The sequence below is a fragment of the Neofelis nebulosa genome, chromosome 10, assembly GCF_028018385.1.
Source record: "Neofelis nebulosa isolate mNeoNeb1 chromosome 10, mNeoNeb1.pri, whole genome shotgun sequence".
Lineage (NCBI taxonomy): Eukaryota > Metazoa > Chordata > Mammalia > Carnivora > Felidae > Neofelis > Neofelis nebulosa.
In genome coordinates, this window is record NC_080791.1 from 70,942,687 (window position 1) to 70,955,632 (window position 12,946).

General features: G+C 37.1%; 1 protein-coding gene and 1 long non-coding RNA gene across 2 annotated transcripts in view; both read left to right on the forward strand.

Annotated features, from left to right (window-relative positions):
• PDE3B (phosphodiesterase 3B) overlaps positions 1-12,946 on the forward strand; it is a 175,904-nt gene that overhangs the window by 90,459 nt on the left and 72,499 nt on the right. The window lies entirely within an intron of this gene.
• Positions 446-6,364, forward strand: LOC131487520 (uncharacterized). Its single transcript, XR_009249799.1, has 2 exons — positions 446-2,875; positions 3,113-6,364. It is a non-coding gene; the product is annotated as an uncharacterized LOC131487520 (long non-coding RNA).

Genomic DNA, 12,946 nt, shown 5'->3' on the forward strand with positions numbered 1-12,946 from the left:
TTTAAGTCAGATGTAGAAAGTGGTAAGCAGATTTTTGTTTCTAGATCTCCTCTCCTCCACGTTGGTTTGGGGAGATAATCAGATGTGAGTATAGTTGGAAAGATGAGTTGGTAGAGTTATAAAAGGTAATCAGAGAGAGAGAGGTGTTTGTATTTTCTTTGCAGATGGTTTGTCTCACTTAAAACTAAATAGTTCCTGGGGCGCCTGGGTGGCGCAGTCGGTTAAGCGTCCGACTTCAGCCAGGTCACGATCTCGCGGTCCGTGAGTTCGAGCCCCGCGTCAGGCTCTGGGCTGATGGCTCGGAGCCTGGAGCCTGTTTCCCATTCTGTGTCTCCCTCTCTCTCTGCCCCTCCCCCGTTCATGCTCTGTCTCTCTCTGTCCCAAAAATAAATAAAAAATGTTGAAAAAAAATTTTTTTAAACTAAATAGTTCCTTTTTTTTTTTTTTTTTTGTAACTCAAAGGTCTGCCTACAGGTGGATTTTTGTTGTTGAATGAAGTTAGGCACAGAGGTAAGAAAGATAAGGAAAATAACTTAGTTACTCTGATATTTGTTTTCTTTATCTGTAGAATGAAAAGATTGGAATTGTTGAGTTCTAAATTCCCTTTAGCTGAAATATACTCTCAATATTTATAATAGGATAGTAATATGGTACAAATGGCTTTGAAGATTGATTTTATTGTATGATGTGGATGTAATTGTAAGAGAGGAAAATTGATTGGAGGCTGTTAAAAGTCATCCAGGTTTGATATAATAAAAATGTAAAAATATAGTGATGACAGAAAGTCAGAAATATCTAGATTGAATTAGATTGATAAGGGGAAGAAGAGAGAGGAATTTTTTAAACGAGTCACTTATTCATCCAACAAGTTATTTAATCTAAGTTTTATTACACATTAAAAAATACTGCTCACCGAATGAATATAAAGGTTGAATGTAATAATGTATATAAAGCTCCCAACAGCGTGCCTAACGTAGTGAACATACACGTTTTCATTTTCTTTTGTTGCATACAGTTTGCCAGACCATATGGTTTGCATATGGTGCCTCTCTTCTTTTAAGTAGGTTTTACTTAAGTAGGTTTTATTTTAGTGCAATGACAAATCTGAAGACACTAAAAGACCGATCATTTGTTCTCTTTCAAATGCATGACCCAAACAATATTTAGATATTACCTACATGAATTTCCCACCCTCTGTCCAACTTCAGCCAGAATGGTGGCCCATAGCTGGCGTTGATAGTAGTTTTAGTGATCAAAGACAGGGTAGGGTGGGTAGACTGCAGAGCGATAGCAAAGCCTAAAGTTGAGCCTTTGAAGGGGAATTTCTAGTTTTTTCCTAAAAGATTATTCCAGTCCTCTTCAAGTACTCCTTTTGAGGCAGAGATTACAAATTGATGATGAAATATAATCTCTGCCCATGGTGAGATACCATTAGGATTCTCCGTGTTATTTGGGAATACAAAGGTTGTGTGTCTCTGTAAACACATACATGAGACATAGATACAAAAGGGCCAAAGAGCAGAATTCCCAAGCAAAGGGTCTTCCAGCAGAGATTTTGCATCTCTGCTGTGTTATATTTAATTTTTTCCTCAATACATATATGTAACTATTTCACCAGTACTGCTTGTGTCTTTGGTTGGCTCATCATTCTTAAGTTTAAACTATAATTTATCTGTCCCTAGGTAAACTTTAAAGGGCAATCAGAAGAGAAATATATGTTGTATTTTCTTTGTTAGAGGGTGTGCCTGTCTAGGACCAGCTAGTTTCTTTCTTTTACTTGAATGTCTGCAGTTTGTGGATCTTTTAGTTGTGTGAGCTGTCTAGAGTTGATTGAGAGGAAAAAAAGCAACCCAGACTCTTCTGCTTGAGTCGTAAGTAGGTGGGAAGAAGGATGGTATAGTGTCTGAGAGCCTGGGCTCTGGCACCTTCATACTTACTGTATGTAGAGATGAGGGTGTCCTTAGACTTGGTTGTAAGACCACCATCTTAGGTTGATAGCACCGGAGACCTTCTGATCTCCTGATTTTCTTTCCAGACCCAGAATCAAGTTTGTAGCATATTTTTGTTATTGAAGTGAGGAACCGTTTTTCCCCTTTTGATCTTGTTCATAAGCCATGCTTATAATTCTAGAATATTTATTAGGATATCCTTTATGCAGTCCTGAATTCAAGTGTCTTAGTAAGGTTTTTTAAGAGTTTTTTATTTCTTTATTTTGAGAGAGAGGGAGAGAGGGAGAGGGAGAGAGAGAGAGAGAGAATGCGCATGCAAGTGGGGGGGGGGGGAAGGGCACAGAGACAGAGGGAGAGAGAGAATCCCAAGCAGGCTCTGTGCTGTTAGTGCAGAGCCCAATGCGGGGCTTGATTCCACAACTCTGGGATCGCGACCTGAGCCAAAATCGAGAGTTGGATGCTTAACTGACTGAGCCAGCCAGGTATCCCTGTTTTAGTAAGGTTTTAAAAAATATTAGCTATCATTAGTTTAATCCCCTTATGTGCTTAAATTATACTAAAAATTATATTGTAACTTAAAAGGAAAACATTTTATTTATTCACGGTAGGGGGAAAATAGAAATTATTTTCTTTAAAGGTTTACAGTTCCTATTTTTTCAGTTATTTTTACTATATTATCCCCAGAATATATATTCTTTGGTAGAATCTGTGTCAGGGAGGGAGATAAAATTTTATTCAATCATAGGCCAGAGAAAGCAGCTGAGGCATACACCGAAATATGTATCCAGAAAGGCATAGGAGGTCTGGAAGAGGAGTAGGTAAGTAAAACTTTGAAAACATCTAGAGAGAATAAGAGATTAAGAATACTGGTGGAATAGAAGCTATTACCTATTATACTTAGAAAATGGTTCTCTTGGGGCGCCTGGGTGGCGCAGTCGGTTAAGCGTCCGACTTCAGCCAGGTCACGATCTCGCAGTCCGTGAGTTCGAGCCCCGCGTCAGGCTCTGGGCTGATGGCTCGGAGCCTGGAGCCTGTTTCCAATTCTGTGTCTCCCTCTCTCTCTGCCCCTCCCCCGTTCATGCTCTGTCTCTCTCTGTCCCAAAAATAAATAAAAAAAAAAAAAAAAAGAAAAAAAAAGAAAATGGTTCTCTGGGGATGCCTAGGTGGCTAAGTTAAGTGTCTGACTCTTGATTTCAGCTCAGGCATGATCTCATGGTTTGTGAGTTTGAGCCCCATGTCAGGACCTCTCAGGAGCCTGTTTTGGATTCTCTATCTCGTTCTCTCTCTGTCCCTCCCCCAACTGCTCTCTCTCAAAAGTAAAAAAATATTTTTAAAAAATGGTACTCTGTGCTTGAATTTCTTTACCACAGTAATTAGACCATGGTCTGTGGAACGGTTATGTAACTTAAATTTAAAAAAGGTGTCATAGTGCATTTCAGAACATCAAATGATAAAAGCAAAATGGTCTCCTAAGAGCCAGTGGACAAAAATTTTAAATGTTTATTAGTTTGTCAATAGGACATAGAGATTTAAGTAATCGGTACTTCCACCGATTAAAGAAAGCTCTATGTATTTCAAACAGTGCATGACTTCAGTACTTTTGTATTTTGCTTGCTCAACCTATGTTTATCCCGTCCCTTAAAATATCTTTGTTTCAGAGTTTATACTCCTGACAGGGAAAAAAAAAGAAAGAAAGAAACTTGTATTTTAGGTGCTACTTTATAAAATCTGAATTATCAGTTCAGCTTCAGAAAATCACACCTTATAATACAGTATTATGTAATTTATTTATTTTTGAATTTATTAAGAAAAAGGAAAGGGGAATGAATTTTATTGGGACTCACTTGGCATGTTCATGGACCAGTAAATAAACCGGTATAGCTAGATCAGTGTTCTCAAGAGAGAATTATAGGAGAGGAATTGGAAACAACGGGTAAGCCTCACTCTTTTGAGGGATTTTGCTATTAAGGAGAGCAGAGAAATGAGGCATTGGCTGGCTGTAAGTGATCCTGAGAGAAGGTATTTGTATGTGAGAAATTGCAGCATGTTTGTAGTCTAATCAGAATGATTTTGTAGAGGGAGGAGATGATGTTGTAGGAGAGAGGGAAAGAGTTGCTGGTGACATATCTTCAAGTGGGCACCTGGTATGGGATCGAGTATGTTTATGGAAAAACTGGCCATTGGGTAGAGCTCAAGAGAGTGCATCTGTAGTAACTGTATGAAGCATAGGGAAGATGGGATCAGATATTAGGGTAATTTGATCAAGAAAAACAAGGTGTAGGTAGATACTCTTCATTTTTGGAAAGGTTTAATAAAAGCACAAATAATTATCCTTTTAGCATAGTGCAAAGGGAATGAAATTGGAGGGAGATAAAATTTGAGTACAGATTCTAGCTCTGTGATTTACTAGCCGACGTGAACTTAGTTACAACATCCCGGTATATTCAGGGGTGCAGAAATAGAATTCATGCCAGGGTGGTTCAAATAAAAAGATGTTAATGAAGAATCTACTTTGAGAGAATGAGCAGGGTTAAAAGAATGGACAAGGGATGGTTCATCAGCTAGAGACTAGCAACTATGGAAAGCTGTTACCTGGGGCCGGAAGGACAGGGTGGAAATGGGGTTTTCAGAAGGGAAGACCATCTAGTAAGAGCTGTAGTAAAGGGGGGTTGGGGGGGGGACACAGTGGTATGTAGGCAGCAGAAAAGAAATGACTTTGATTTCTCTTTCCTCTAAGACCCCAGTTCCCTGCTGGTGGCTCCCAGCCAAAGCAGAAACCAGCTGCATGGGAGTTCAGCCTCCCCAGGGTCAAGGGAAGGGCAAAGAAGGAATCTGGGAGGCAAATGCCGAAGTATTAGTATGATCACCAAGCCTCAACTTTTCCATATAGAAAATGGGGTTACTTGCAAAAAATTGTTGTGATTTTACATGGCTGCCAAGTGCCTGCCACATTGTTAGGACATAACAGCATTTAGTAAATGATGATAATTCTAAGATGACGTGGCATTGTGGTTAAAAATCCTTAAAGCTTTGGAGTTAGAGTTGAATCTAGTTTCTGTCTCTGCCACTTACTAGTCATGTGACTTTGGGCAGGTTACTTAACCTTTCTTAGTCTCTGTTGTATCATCTGTAACATGGGGAAAAAAGGCTTACCACAGAGAATTCTAGTAGAGATTAAAGGAGACAATAGGTATTAAGTGCCTAACATAGTGCTGGGATATAGCATATAGTCTAAGTTACCCTGAACATAATCATATTATTTGATTGCTTAGTAGGGGTAGTGAATGAGATTAGTTTTTAATACTAGTCCTCCCACCACCTGCCCTACACACACACACACACACACACACACACCCCTTTTCCTGCTTCTCAGGTTTTCTGACCGGGGCCCTTCTTTGTCATACAGGGGTCAAGGATACTGTCTTTGCACGTTGGACTTAGTACAGTTTTAGTTAAACGCTTTGGCTATCCATTTATGTTTTTGGCTTATGTTCAGTAAACTCAATCACAGAGTTAAATGGGTTCTTTATTGGGTCTGAGTTGGAAAGCATAGATACAGAAAAACTTGGGAATACTGAAATTCAGCCAATTTCATTAGGATAGATTTATACACAAAGCGCAAGTAAAATATCACTAAGAAATAAAAGAATAAAAGGTATTGTAACAGTTAATTCACAGCTGTACCATAATACTTTTTAAATTTCACGTAAGTACAACAGTAATGTAAGTTTGACTTAAGGCACATATATGTTTTTCTTTTTGGCTACATAGGGAACAATGAAATAAAACCTCATTGACGTAATTGACCCTGATAACATCTCCTGGTTGTACTGCTGATGTTTCACTGTGGTGTTGGTGGTTTTGCAGAGTTCTGTAAAGCATGTTGGACTTACAAACATATTCAAACAGAAACTTTTATCAGGATTCAGTTTTTTAACCACAAAGTTGAATTTATATGAAGGCATAGTCTTGGGTTCCTTTTATCAAATCAACTAAAAACATTTTTTAGTAGTATACACCTCATATGTTACTTAAATGCTGTTTTTTTTGAACAGATTACTGCAGTATGTGAAAATATATATCGATTTCTGATACTATATTATATTCGAGCTTAGAAGGAAACAGATGAATATAATATTGGAAGCTCCTAAAACAGCACTTAAAAGTTCATGCTTTCATTATTAAACAATGTCTTATAGTAGAACCATATTTTGAAAACCTACCATACCCACTATAACTTCTTTTTTTACTGTGCTTCAAAATTTAGCTAATTTAAATTACTTATTTTTATATTTAAATTATTTACATGATCTACTTTGGTATTGGTACTAAAGTTTAGTGCCTAAAATTTTGCTGACTTGGGAACAACATATATACAGGACATATACTGATACACTGTTTACTTGGAAGTAAGATTTTAAAAGAGCTATATATTATTACACAGGAGGAATAAATGTTTCTACCAATTCTTCTTAAATTTTAGTATCTGTATACTATCCACTGTGTATTCATTATGCATGGTAGGCACCTACTAATTTTAGATAAATGTATAAAAATGATTCATATGATTTTTAAAAACTAAAAATTCCAGTATTTTTACATCCGTGAACATTGTTTACAGTATTGAGGGTATCTCTGTTGCAGCTCACTGATGAGTAAATAGGTTGTGTGTTGTAGATTCATCCTATCTCCAACCAAATTCTTTTCTTTTCTCTATTTCTCTTAAATTAGAAAAATCCAAGCAAACCCATAATTGGTGATGGAAGGCAGCAAGTGTTTGTGGCTGTTGGTTTTGAATATTCAACATGGACCCTGCCAATTGTGAAGAGATTTCTCACTGCAGATTATTTTCAGGGTTGTGTCAGTTGCTAAGTTAATGGGCCTTATCATACTTAAAAGCTTGAGAAATAGAAGCTCTATGTGACTTATCGAGAAAAACACTTCTGTTATATTTACTATTTGTGTTTATATTTTGTTTTTTAATATTTTTATATTTGCCTCATTTTCTTTTTTTTTTTTTTTGCCTCATTTTCTATAGCACACTGAAAAGATGTATACTCTGTGCCCAAAAATTGAGTGCATTTACATTTATGCTATTTCTTTAACATTGAATTATGACCAGCATATGTGTTTTAATCACCAGCTGTTTTCTGTGAATAAAGTAGCGTATAAACTTGCAGTTAGGAGTTATTGTCATTGTTTAGCAAGACTTTTCCTTGCTGTACAGATAACTAATTCTTTTAGAACTTATTCCAACACACATTTTTCAGTTTCTGACAGAGTTCACAAAATAATCATTACATAGGGGAAAATATCATCTTTTGTAGCATGGATTTTCAGTGATAAACACATAAAAATTTGTCTGCGACCCTTCCTCATGTGTATTGCATATACACCAAGAGCTGATTCAGACTTAGCACATGAATGCATTTATCCAGCAATAAAGTAAAATATCTACTGTATGCAAATGTGACAGTAGTTACTTTTTAAAAATTTTTTTCTTAATGTTTGTTTATTTTTGAGAGAGAGACACAGCGTGCAAGTGGAGGAGGGGCAGAGGGAGAGGGAGACAGAATCCAAAGCAGGCTCCAGGCTCTGAGCTGTTATCACAGAGCCCAATGCAGGGCTCAAACCCACGAACTGTCCATGAGATCATGATTTGAGTTGATGTTGGACACTTAACTGACTGAGCCACACAGAGCCCCAGTAGTTACTTTTTTACATTATATGCCTTTTCAATTCTGTGATGTCCCAAGGTGTCATATGGCAAATATATGTTGGAAATTAATTACTCTGTTCACTCTTCCAGCATAATGTTTATCATCTGTGTGGCTGGCTTTACAAATCTCTTGGCAATAGTTTGTCTTTTTTTAATATGCTTTTGCAGTGAGGAGCACAGAATCTGAATGGTGCCTCTATAGTTTTTGTCTCTTCTGTTTTAGGAACAAAAATCTTCAGTTTCATGTAAGAAAGCATTATGTGCTTGTTCTAGAAAAATTCTGTTGGTCTACCGAAAACATTTTTATGTTTTGTTTGTATAGGCCATGAAAGTTTCCACGGCTTCCTATCATCATTATTTGATAAAGTTTCAAAGTGAAAACCATGCAGAAGAATATAGAGGAAAGAATTACAAGTCTAAAAAATATAAGCTTTGGGGTGCCTAGGTATCTCAGTCGGTTAAGCGTCTGACTTTGACTCAGATCATGATTTTATGGTTTGTGAGTTTGAGCCCTGCATTGGGGGGCTCTCTGCTGTTGGCACAGAGCCTGCTTCAGATGCTCTCTCTCCTTCTCTCTCTGCCCCTCCCTTGCTCACATGTGCTCCCTCTCCCTCCCTCTCTCAAAATAAATAACCATTAAAAAAATAATTTAAAAAAATTAGCTTTTATTTTTTTAAAGGTTATTTATTTTGAGAGAGAGAGAGAGCACGTGTGCATGCACATGTGTGCTTAGGTGAGAGGCACAGAGAGAGAGAGAGAGAGAGAGAGAGAGAGAGAGAATTCCCCGGCAAGCTCCATGCTGTCAGCTAGGCTCGATTCCAGGAACTGTGAGATCATGACCTGAGCCAAAATCAAGGGTTAGATGCTCAACGGACTGAGCCCCCAAAATTAGCTTTTCGATACTCACTATTGTATGCCCTAGTAATATTTTTGTTTTTATGGGTTTGTGTGGTATTCTCACACCCAGAGATTTGTATTGCATTTGCATTGGAGTCTTGTTCTTGCTCTAGGCTTAGCATTTATTCTGAGTTATTTATGTTTGTTTTTATCAACACCTTAATTAAGCTTTAGGAAACCAACTTAGAACCATTTAGTTTTTTGATTGGAGATATAATGCAACAACAATGAAAAGAATGCAGATTTAACAGATGTAAAGAATATTTGAATGACCTAAAAATACTTTAGATAAGATGACTTGTAAAGAATAACACAGACCTAGGGCACCTGCCCAGCTTTGAAGAATATAATAGTTATTAAGATGAAAATGATGAGGGGCACCTGGGTGGTTCAGTTGGTTAAGCCTCTGACTTTGGCTCAGGTCGTGATCTTGTGGCTCGTGAGTTTGAGCCTCATGTTGGGCTCTGTGCTGAGAGCACAGAGCCTGGAGCCTGCTTCTAATACTCTGTCTTTCTCTCTGTCCCTCCCCCACTTGTGCTGTGTCTCTGTCTCTTTCTTTCAAAAATAAATAACCTTAAAAAAAGATGATATTTGTGTGGAAATCAGAATTAATCTTATATTTCACAATTCTGAAGTATTTATAAGCTAAATTGATTCCTTTTGCCCTCTAAATATTCCAGACCACTGACAAATGACTAGTGATTCACAAATCATAATCTGATAAATAATAGTGAATACTCCATTACTATTTCCTAGTATTTCCTAAATTTTATCTAAGTCCTAATATTATAGAGACATTGAGCAATGTTTTCATTAAGGGTATTATTACTTTGAATCTGTCTCAATTTATCCTGTATTATTAGTGCTCCTACTGTCCTGGATCATTCCTATCAAGTATAGACAAATTCTAGAGCCTACCAGGTTAACAACAACAACAAAATATTATCCCCACATTCTTCTCCAACTGTTGTTCCATTTCATTCTCGCCATTTCCAGCGTGATTTCTCAAGAGTTTTTGCTAGTCACCATCTTCATTTCTTTACCTATCTAAATTCTTAACTTTTTAATTGAAGCTTAACAAAAACTTGTAAAATTTGCATAAAGTATAGATGAAGAATAACGAACACCATCAATTCTCCTTTACCATTAATTTTGAACATTACCATTAAGTTTGAAGTGCCTTGTACACCACTCCCAGATCTAATTTCCTTCTCTTTTCCCTTAGATACAATCACCATACTGATTTTTTTTTTAATGTTTGTCTATTTTTGAGAGAGAGTGCAAGTGGGGAAGGAGAAGACAGAGAGGGAGACAGAGGATCTGAAGCGGGTTCTGTGCTGACAGCAGAGGGTCCGATGCGGGGCTGGAACTCAGGAACCACAAGATCATGACCTAAGCCCAAGTCAGACATTTAACTAACTGAGCCACCCAGGCTCCCCCATACTGCATTTCTTTATAGTTTCTCATGTATTTATATTCTTAAAAAGTATATTTCAGTATATTTTACATGTGTGAAATTACTACTGTATGTATCCTTCTGTGACTTGTTTTTCTCATTCAATCGTATGTTTCTGGGATTTATTTATATAGTATGGAGCTGTACTTCATTTATTGTCACCATTGTATTGCACTGTATGAATATACACAAATTTCTCCCTTTTGTTATGGACAGACATTTGGGTTGTATCTAGTTTTTTTGCTACTCCAAACAGTGCAGCTATGTGCATTTATATTAAACCATATAGCAAAGTTCAAGCTTTGGAAAGGTTTTTCTCTGAATTTGTGGTGGATTGATGCTTTGGTAAAATTCACGAAAAATGTTTTGGCAATGTTTAATTGCTATAAAAATTATTAAACATGTATCCTAATTTCTTTATTTTACTGTGGACCACACTTGGAATAAGACTGCTCTAATATATACCTAAGGAACTTCTGGATCATACATCTACTCATGCAAAAATTTTGTGTTTTTTTTTTTTTCAAAATCACTAATATGCTAGTTCAAATTAAATAGAAGACTGTCTACCAGAAGTTTGTGACTTTCATGGTATCTGTTTTCAGTTCTTAACATGCAGGTTTTCAGACAAAAACCTACAAGAGCCGTTAGAATAGAGTATACATCACCTCTCATGTTAGCACCGGCTTCTGAGTAGGCAGCCTGGAAGGGTCTCTCAGAATGTAAGCTAATGTTGCTTTTGTAAGCAAGAAGATAGACTACTTTATTTCAGTATTTCGCAACCTTATTTTCATTATCACTCCCCTAAGGAGCTGTTTTAAACACTGTTTTTCCTCCAGTCATCCCTTCCCCTCTATGAAATTTCAGTACAGTAGATTGACAGCCTGTTTATATACTGTGGCGTTTGGAGGGCTATACCCATTTTATTAGTTTTAAGATGTTTTTTGTTTCCCGGGAACAAATTTTCACCAGCTTGGGAGGGACAGGACAACCAGTAAGAATGCGTGACACAAATACAAATACGGTTCCGGCATTAGAGTACAAACCTTGAAAAAGATAGTATTTATTTAATTATCCAGGTGAATGAAGTGAGGTGCAAGGAAGACTCACTGTTAGGAAGCTGTCCTTCTGCAAATGTGCTTGATTTAGCAAGAGATCAGCTTCTACTTAGACTGATGAATTGGGAATATGAGGAATTGGCATGTGGAATAGGCACTGTTGGATGGCATGCTTGTAGAAGAAATGTATAAGTATGGATTGGATGACAGTACACTTGGGCAAGTTTGTAGATTTAGAATGCAAATTAGTGAATTGATGCGTATCTCCTGGGTTATTTTGGATGACCCATCCTGTGGCTCTGGCCTCACACCTATCTATTCTGTACTTTTATTGGTGTACTTAAGAAAACATCAGATTTACAAACAATGAGCGGAATGGTGAATAGGCTAGTTGACATCCTCAATCGCAAAAGAAAACGTTGATAGGCTAAATTAAGGACGGAAGTAAAGTATTGCAGGTTTTTATTGTATAAGAATAGCATGGACAAAATGGAGCCTAGCAGTACCAAGTATAAAAGAAACTCGGGGATTTAAGTTATGCTATTCTTAATGTGAGTGTTTTAGAAAGTTATTAACATCTTAAACTGCATTAATTACATGTCTGTAGAACCTGGAATGTATCCTGGTCAAATCACAACCTGAAATAATTATATCAGGACTACACTTAGAGCCATATAAAGTACTGCATAAATTTAGTGAACCTACTAATATTCATGATGTGTTTTGCATATAGTTCTACTATAGCCATTTTGTGGTACTGGCCCCTGAATTTTATAAGTGGTCATAGTATGTCTGCATTTTCTTTGGGAAGGAACAGGTTTCTTTTCACTGGCAAAGAGATGACCTTCTGCAAGGATGTTGACGAGGACATGGAGATAATGACAGCTGACAATGTTTTGAGTGATTAAGGAGGGGAGAATATTATATACAATAAGGTTCAGCAAGCTATAGCCCATCTATGAAATCGGACAGCCAGGGAGCCTGTTTTTGTGTGGCTCTTGAGCTAAGAATGTTTTTGCATTTTTAAAGGGTTGTAAAACAAAAAAAGATTATGTCATAGTGACCTTAGGTGGCTTGCAAAGCCTAAAATATTTACTATCTATCCCTTTACAGAAGAAAATCTGCCAACTCCTGATAAAATATTGGACCAATGATAGAGTGGATAATACTTTCAAGATCTTTTGCAACCTGGAGACAGAAGACCTAATGACAAAAAACAATACAAATAGTTCAGTATAGGGGCATCTGGCGGGCTCAGTTGGTAGAGTGTGTAACTCTTGATCTCTGGGTTGTGAGTTGGAGCCCCCCTACTGGGGGCTTGAAAAAAACAATAGTTCAGTATATGGAAATCAGGTGATTGTATTACAAGTTACGTTTAAATTCAAGACTGGGGTTCAAAACTGTGTAGAAAATTGCAATTATAATCTATTTAGGCAAAAGGAGGAGACCTATTTGTTAACTAAATAATCTTAAAAGAAATTTAGGATTAACTATAGATAGCAGTTATAGCTTGCTAAATGAAAGCTAATTTTTTCCTCCTGGAGCATAGGGACTATTGGAAGGGGAAGCAGCCAGAAAAGTCTGCTGGGAATTAAAAGGACAGGAAAAAGATTAGTCTGGGACTAAGAAATTATCACTGATAGCCTTTAAAGAGACAGGAAAACCATCGTAATTATCTGCATATCAAAAGGGTTGAGTGTTGCTTTTTATAATCAGGTATGATTTGTACTTAATCTAACCCCAAGGATAAGCTTTTAAAATGGATTTTGACAGGTGCCTTATTAGTAAGGAAATAGCACCACCCATTGACACTGGTTTAGGATGTGAGTGATGATCCTTTGAAGACGGTGGGGACAGGGAGAGTTGC